Source organism: Schistocerca gregaria, chromosome 2 (assembly GCF_023897955.1).
Source record: "Schistocerca gregaria isolate iqSchGreg1 chromosome 2, iqSchGreg1.2, whole genome shotgun sequence".
NCBI classification, from domain to species: Eukaryota; Metazoa; Arthropoda; class Insecta; order Orthoptera; family Acrididae; genus Schistocerca; species Schistocerca gregaria.
In genome coordinates, this window is record NC_064921.1 from 28970407 (window position 1) to 28978765 (window position 8359).

General features: G+C 42.5%; 1 non-coding gene across 1 annotated transcript; it reads left to right on the forward strand.

The window, feature by feature from the left end:
- Nucleotides 1–795: 795 nt before the first annotated feature.
- On the forward strand, nt 796–958 carry LOC126337484 (U1 spliceosomal RNA). Its single transcript, XR_007565067.1, has one exon. It is a non-coding gene; the product is annotated as a U1 spliceosomal RNA (small nuclear RNA).
- Nucleotides 959–8359: the final 7401 nt, after the last annotated feature.

Here is an 8359-nt window from a genome sequence, read left to right on the forward strand (position 1 = left end):
GTGGCGGCGGCAAGTAGGACCGGACAGCGAGCAGACGGCATGGCCAGGAAATGGTTGGGCTCTTCCGCGTCGAAGATGCACCTTGAGAGTAGCCCAGGCAGTGCTAGGCCTCGATGAAGAAGTGAGGAAATCCAACCCTCGAATGGTGATATTTGGTAGGTGTGCTATATATTGTCATATTGCCTTGCTCTCCAGTAGTTTCCTTGCACTGTCGTTGTAAACGTAAATATTGTATGCCTTTACATAAGAAGGGAGTTCATGAAAATATTGAAACGAATATTCCATACTTAAACCAAAAATATTAGTATAGCAGAAAGTAACAACTGACGTCAGCTTCTATTTTGCATCCGCAGGCAATACATTAATCATTTATTACACAAATTTACGTTTTTATTTCAAAGGACAACATTACATTAGAGACTCTCCACTCTAGCGTTTAATTTGGCATCTGGATAATTGTAAGTAACCTTCTTGGTCTTGCCACTGCTTCACCTTAGACAAATTTCGTGCAGCGATATGGGTGCCATCTACTGTTGCTTTAGGGAACTAGTCAGGCGAGTCGAACGGAAGAGCCTGCGCTTGTGGAATACAGTTTTTGTGAAATGGTACCTATAAGCGCTGTCAACCAACCTGGGAACAAAATAATCCTGTCTCGCATTGACAAAAATATTTATCTTTCTTTGCCAGCTATGTATATTGCAGGAATGATGACAGTTAAATGTGACAGTGATACGTGTTCACTTCATTTCATGCGCACTGTATGCGATAAAGGAGTGAGTGTTTTCCATTTAGGGCATACTTATCTGGCACAGAGGATACCGTGATCATAAAGGCGGTTCCTCCAGGACGAGGCTCTTCCATTGCACTTCGGTTGAGCTGACCCCTGCGATTACCCCTAATGTGGGTAACTTGGGTGCATAATTTTTGGTAGTCGGGATTGCGTTTGCGCAGACCCGGTCTAGTTGCAATTATGCATAGCAAATGGTGTGGATATGTTAAATAGTCTGTTTACAATATTCATATTGACTTGTATGAACATCTCTACATTTTATTCTAGAGGTGATTGTTCTTTATTCTGCAAATGTGTGAATTTGTATTAGTCACGAGTGTACCGTTGTGCGTTGGACATTACCAGACTTATACCCTAAGAATTCCCAGATAACATTGCGTTTTCACGTGACGACACTGTGGGCATTGAATTTTTGCTAAGAATATGGAATGCAATGATTGGGTAATGTACACTCTTGGTAGCTGAGTGGTCAGCGCGACGGAATGTCATACCTAACGGCCCGGGTTCGATTCCCGGCTGGGTAGGAGATTTTCTGCGCTCAGGGTGTTCTGTTGCCATATCATCATCATTTCATCCCCATCGACACACAAGTTGCTGAAGTGGCGTCAACTTGAAAGACTTGCACTACGTGAACAGTCTACCCGCCGGGAGGCCCTAGCCACACGGATTTCCATTTCCATGGGCTTTTGCGCTGTTGCTGTCAAATGCGTTAGCAAGTGCAAACAGCCGCTCCGGGATACTGCAAATCTCTTTCAAGATAACCTGATGTCAGCCAGCGCACTGGACAGGTTGCCGCTGCGTCAGGCACGTACTATGTTACAGACACCTGGTATATAATCAGCATTTCAACGACGCAACCCAGCCGTTGCTGTTTTATCCCTATTCCGCCAATGCTATTTTACCCTTTGAATAGATACACTTTTCAAAAGAACTATAAGTGATTAAACAATGAAATTTTAACTGCATATATATAACACATATGTCTCAATTTACAAGTAAAATGAACATAATACCTCTTATGCTGGTGAAGAAAAAAAATTATTCTTTCACTAGGAAAATAACTTTTGTTTGTACATTAATTATTATAAAACATTTTCTGATTGTTTGGTGGTTCTCGATTTACTTGTAATAACTTATTACCACCGACAGTACAAATTGACCAAAATTTAGTTTCTAACCCCATTAGTTTATCAAATAATGGTACCTAAAAATAAAAAAGTAGTTTTTAATAATATCCGTTTAAAGTTTAATATTGCAATTTTAGCATAGTTATTGACGAGAATTACTTATCACTAATATTTTCCTGCACCATACTGAGCATCATCTGAATCATACTGATCTTCTTTTATATCTGGCTTCTTTTGTGCATTTTAAATTTGCAATATCTACTTTCAGATTCTCTCTTTATCTATTTTTACCTAGGGCTTTGCAGTATTGCCACTAGATTTTATGCCCAATAATTCCAAAGCATCCAGCTTTCTCTAATATTGTAGTCAGTTTTTCAAATTTATTTGGTGGTTGATGTAAGTTCATCGCTGAACAAAATGTTCTCCCTGCAGCCATGCCATTGCCAATGGATCATCAGGCATAAACCAATCTAGTTTTGATTTCATAAGGGCCACTTGCATCTGGTTTGGAAGAACTCATAAATGAAATCACAGCTGAGCATTTACTGCAAAATAGCTCCAAAGCAATTGCTAGGCCTTTTCTCTCACTGGCACTGTTACAAATTTTCACTCTCTGTGACTCACCACACTGGCCACATTGTACAAATTCAGAATCATATATCTGACAATATTGTCAAATTTATAATAATGTTACTGCACCCATTGTCACTTACAGTAAATTCGTTGTAATTCTCTTGAAATGGTGAGAGCTTCTTTGATGATGCACTTGTTGGAGACTTACAATTAGAAACATCTTTGCCAGGTGACATAACCTCTTGTACAGAAAGCTTTCTAAACTTGTGCCCTCTAAATTGTCGTTTCTTGAAAATGCCTTTACGTTTCGTCATCTTCAATAAGCACAACAAAACACCCGTAGACAAGCACTGCAAATGTACGTATAAAAACTACTTGCAGTCACGCTTGAACAAAACTAACCGCTTGCTTCAAAGCATGTTGTATACAAACAGCAGAAACAAATGAATACTGGCCGTTGCATTCCAAGGATAGCCAACACATTCGGAAGTAAAAAAAAAAAATCACTAACGTGAAATGTAGGGAATATAAAGATCTAAAATATATGCAGAAAAGTGGGTTACAGAAATGTGGGCGTGGCACATAAACACACGTGGTAGGAAAATGCTCTTTAAACGCTCGAAAAAATTATTTTTTTCAGCAGTATCCTTTTCAGAGTACTTAAATAAAACCTTAATCTATCGAAATATGATGAAAACCAAAAATTGATTATTTTCGACCTTTTCCCCTTAAGGCCGGTAGCAGTCACAGCGGATATTATCCGCCAGGTCAATTGACTGTCGCTGTTGTCAATACCGTGTTTGCACACACGGCGGTAAAATCATTGTCGCTGCCGCAATTGTTAGCAGATTAATGGCAGTGTACTTGCAGCATCGAACCCGTTGATTTAATTTTAATGTGTTATGTAAATTATACATTTTTTTAAACAAATGTGTTATACAATGTTGAGTAAAATAAACAGACAGTAAAATGTAAGTTTATTGATATTATGTCCACTGATGAAAAAAAAATCGACTAATTTGGAGTCATCTGATTATCTTAAGAAGAGGGGAGGATGGAACATTTCACGCATTATTTGAAGAGAAGGCTGACAAGATATCCTCCAATTGCTTCATAATGTCGATGACTTCCTTTGATAGACTCCTTTTCTTGATACGATATTAAGAAAAAGAAACAAATAATTAATTTGGGGATGGCTTACAATATAAAGATTCTGTGCGACGATACAGTGTGAGGACTACCACACCTAGTACATATAAGCGATAAAGTATTAGTAAAGTAACTGTACTCTCTTTCGTTCAGCACATTGAAGTCTCTACGAATTCCAAGGCAAACTTCACCCCAAGATTTCCTGGTAGCATCTCAGTCCTGAATACTCTGAGCATTTTATCCCACAAAACAGTCCTTCCCTGAATTAATGAAATTAAAATTTCGTTTATCTGTATCTGGATTATTGATGTTCACAGTAGAATAAAAGCAGATAAAAACAGTCACTGTGCGCTCTCACAAGCACTCAAACCACACTGAAGAAAATAGCTGTAGACAGTAGGAAAACCGCCACGTGTTTGTAAACGTACATTTGACCACACACGCCGTTAGTTGGGCGGTGGAAGACGATGGCAAATTTGCCGCTCGATCATTTCCTCTTAATGTGAAAGCGCTAACTTCAGTGCACTACTGTTGGAAAGGCAGAAACGGCCAATTGTCCGCTGCGGAAAGATCCGCCCTGTGTGCAACAGGTCTAGTGGCTCGGTGCGAAGGGGACCCCTACTGCAGAACACAGTTGTTCGGAGCGCTCGGTGAAGCTTTCGCTGCAGTGAGGATAAATCATTAACTATCTTTTGCTCCACACCGCCCTGAGCCATATAATGCTCCCTGGACCAGACAGCATCCATCTCCAGTGGCGAGAAAGTATCGTCGTTCCAATGTTAAAACCAGGTAAGAACCCTCTGGATGCGGATGGCTATCGTCCTATCAGCCTCACCAACTTTCTGTGCAATTTGCTCGAACGTATGGCTAGTCTGCGGTTGTGTTGGCTCCTTGAGTATCGGGGCCTTCTGGCTCTGTCCCAGGGCGTTTTCTCCACCACCAACTTGATCTGCCTGGAGTCTGCCACCCGAACGGCCTTTTCCTTCTGTCAATACCTTATTGCCATCTTTTTTGACATGACGAAAGCCTATTACACCATTTGGCGACACCATATCCTCGCTACTTTGCACAGGTGGGGTCTCCGGGACCTGCTTCCGGTTTTTATACGGAACGTTTTATCGTCCAACCTTTAGAGTTTGTGTCAGTGCTTCACACAGTTCCCCCTTATCCAAGAGAATGGGGTCCTTTAGGGCTCTGTACTGGGCGTCCCACTCTTTTCAGTGGCTGCCGGGTCCTCTGTATCACACTTCTTATATGGTACGACTTTTGTATTTCCTTTAGCTCATCTACTATTGTAATGGGTGAACGTCTATCGCAGGGAGCCATACGGAAGGCGCAGCCATGACCCATCACTCACGGCTTTCAGTTTTCAGCAGCCGAGACTTATGTAATGCACTTAAGTCGTCGTCGTCGTACTGTCCACCCACATCCGGGACTTTATCTCAGTGACCAGCTACTTAACATAGTGGAGACTTATCTATGGGAGCCTGGCGTATGGTCCAGCATCGCTCTCGACGTTGCAGATGCTGGACCCCTATACGTCACTGTGGACTTGTAACAGGAGGTTTCCGAACGAGCCCGGTGACCAGCCTCCTCGTGGAAGCTGGGGCTGGGTTCCTGCATTGCGGATCAGGCAACAACTGCTGCTTGCCAATTATACTACGCATATTCACAGCTCGCCCAAACATGCAAATTACCATCCCCTTTTCCCTACCATGGCGATCCGTCTCCTGCAGCAGCAGCCCCGATCAGGGATTCCAATTCCAGTCCTTCCCTTCTCACTGAAGTGGAGACTTTCACTGCACCACTTTTCCTGCGGGTTCATTCACATACACCTCCATGGTTCATGCGCCAGCCAAAGCTTCGTCTCAATGTATCGCAAGGCTCAAAAGACTCGGTTCCTCCAGAGGTCCTCTGCGGCCAGTTTTTCTCTACCCTCGGTGAGTTCTAGTACTTGGTGATAGTCTACACAGATGGCTTGATGGTCGATGATCACGTTAGCTTCGCTAACGCTCACACTGTACATACTGAACATACTGAACAGCACTCCTTGCCAGATGGCTGCAGTGTTTTCTCTCGCCCTCTTCAGCACATCCACTCCCGTGTAGGTGAGTCCTTTCTCAACTCAGTGATTCCTTTAGTAGCCTATAAGTCCTTTTTTATTATTTATTTATTTATTTTCCTCGCCGTCATTTGGTAATGGCTGTCCATGAGTGTTTATGCCCTCGAAAATCATCTGGATCCCAGGACATACCGGAATCCCGGGAAATGAACTGGTAAACCGACTCTAGAGATCGGCACACTTAAGTTTTCAGGATCTGGGAGACAATGAATATGTGGAGGTCATCCATGCGAACCGCCTCCGTCGCGAGGACCCACCTCAGCGTCGCCGTCGTTCCCAGTTAACTGTGGCCTAGCGGGGTGCCGAAGCGGTTAGCACACTGGACTCGCATTCGGGAGGACGACGGTTCAAACACGTCTCCGGCCATACTAATTTTGGTTTTCCGTGATTTCGCTAAATCGTTTCAGGCAAATGGCGGGATGGTTCCTTTGAAAGGGCACGGCCCATTTCTTTCAAAATCCTTCCCTAATCAGAGCTTGTGCTCCTTCTCTAATGACGTCGTTGTCGACGGGACGTTAAACACTAATCTCCTCCTCCTCCTCCCACTTGACTGTGGTCCACCTCTTGTTGGACTGCTTGATTTTAGCCACCCTGAGGCGGTCTTTGAGACTTTCCGCCACAGTGCATAGACTTTCCGTCACAGTGCCTACAGTGTTGCTTCGACGTCTGATCTTGTTTTACGTTCCTTCGAGAGGGGATTTTGTAAAACTCAAGATAAGGTTTTCTCCCAGGCCCTCACCCTCCTTCCTTTTTAACTTTTTCTCGCTCATTCTTTGCTGTTTGTTCTCCTTGATGTTTGTCTTTTCCCCATATGTGTTTCTGTAATCTAGTGTTTCTAGGCTGGAGATTTAAGTGTGTTGCAGAGTGGTTCGCTCACCCTTTTCTATTCTTGCGATCAGCCCGCCCAGACCATCTGCTACATTATTTTAATAATATATTCTACCGCTTTTTTCCTTTTAGTGCCCGTTTTCCCTTTTTGGCTTGGTTCTTTCGTTTTCACGTTCAGTTAGTTTTACGCCTTTTTTACTTTCCCAGACTCGTTGGGGAATGGTTTTAATCCGAGACCTGTTTGAATGAGGAAAAAGGGACTGATGATCCTACAGTTTAGTCTATTCACTCACCAAACCAACCAACCAACCAACCTACGAATATTACATAAAATGAAAATGAAAATTCGTTATCATATGCTGGAAAAAAATATCGAATGCAGACTTTCCAGCTGCCGTTGAGCTGTGCTTAACTCGTCGATCGACCTTGCTAACATAGTGGTATCCAAATGGTTTGTTACCGTACACCTCATGCGACACGTAGCTAAGGTAATTGCTACCTAATTTGGGTGTTTTATGATATTAAGTAAAAAAGTATAAGAAAGAGTTTTATGTCACTGAAAAATGTGCCAGAGATGCAGTGGAAAGTTTGTCAGAAATTGTAAGTCATAACATTTTACGTCATGTCACACGTAAAACACAAATGAAAACACTTATTTACATCAACCATAATTCTTTTCCTTCAAACAAAACACATCCCAACCAAGTACCGATTCTCTAGGTTTTGCTACAGGCGAAAACATTTTGAGTAAAGTCAACCACAGTTAGTTTCAGATTAGTTAGGCGATGGCCATCGAGATCTCTTCGTTATACAGGGTGAGTCAGTAACTGCTGCAACCAAGAATAATTCCGAAAGTTTGATAGGAGCTGAAAAGTTTGTGGGACAGCAGTTCCATGGGACAACATATAAAAGGAAAAACAAAGTTCTCGGCCGCGGTGGTCTTGCGGTTTAGACGCTCAGTCCGGAACCGCGTGACTGCTACGGTCGCAGGTTCGAATCCTGCCTCGGGCATGGATGTGTGTGATGTCCTTAGATTAGTTAGGTTTAAGTAGTTCTAAGTTCTAGGGGACTGATGACCACAGATGTTAAGTCCCACAGTGCTCAGAACCATTTGAACCATTTTTTTATTTTTTAAACAAGGTTGATCTTCATATCTCTGAAGTGACTCCAACTAGCAACAAAAACACAATGTTATATTATGACCCCCGTTGCCACATTCTACATTTGTTCCACAAAAGCTGCTATCAGACATCCGGAGTTTTCTAGGTGGCAGTAGTTAGTGACTCACCCTGTATTTCGACAGAAATAGATACACTTCGTGAGGACTGTGTTCTGTGCTCAGCTGCTGAAAACGTGTAATCGATGAAAAAGTTTTACCACTGTAGCACGATAGTGAAGTCTCATTCTGTTAACGTATGTCAGCTGAGAAATCAGCAACGTTATGTCATGAGCCCTCTTCAGTCCCGAGGTACACGTATGTGCAATTGAGGTCTTTGCACTGAAGTCATTGCAAAGAGACTTTTTTTCGAAATAGAGACCTGAAGTGTAAACATAACGTTGAGCCACGACTACACAGCAAAGATCAGATGTGCACATACGTGTATGTCAGGACTGAAGAGGTTAATACGAACGTCTCTACAACGAGCTTTGTCTAAACCTTATAACTTCCGTTCGTAATTTATATGGTGTGTGTGATGTCTTTAGGTTAGTTAGGTTAAAGTAGTTCTAAGTTCTAGGGGACTGATGATCTCAGAAGGTAAGTCCCATCGT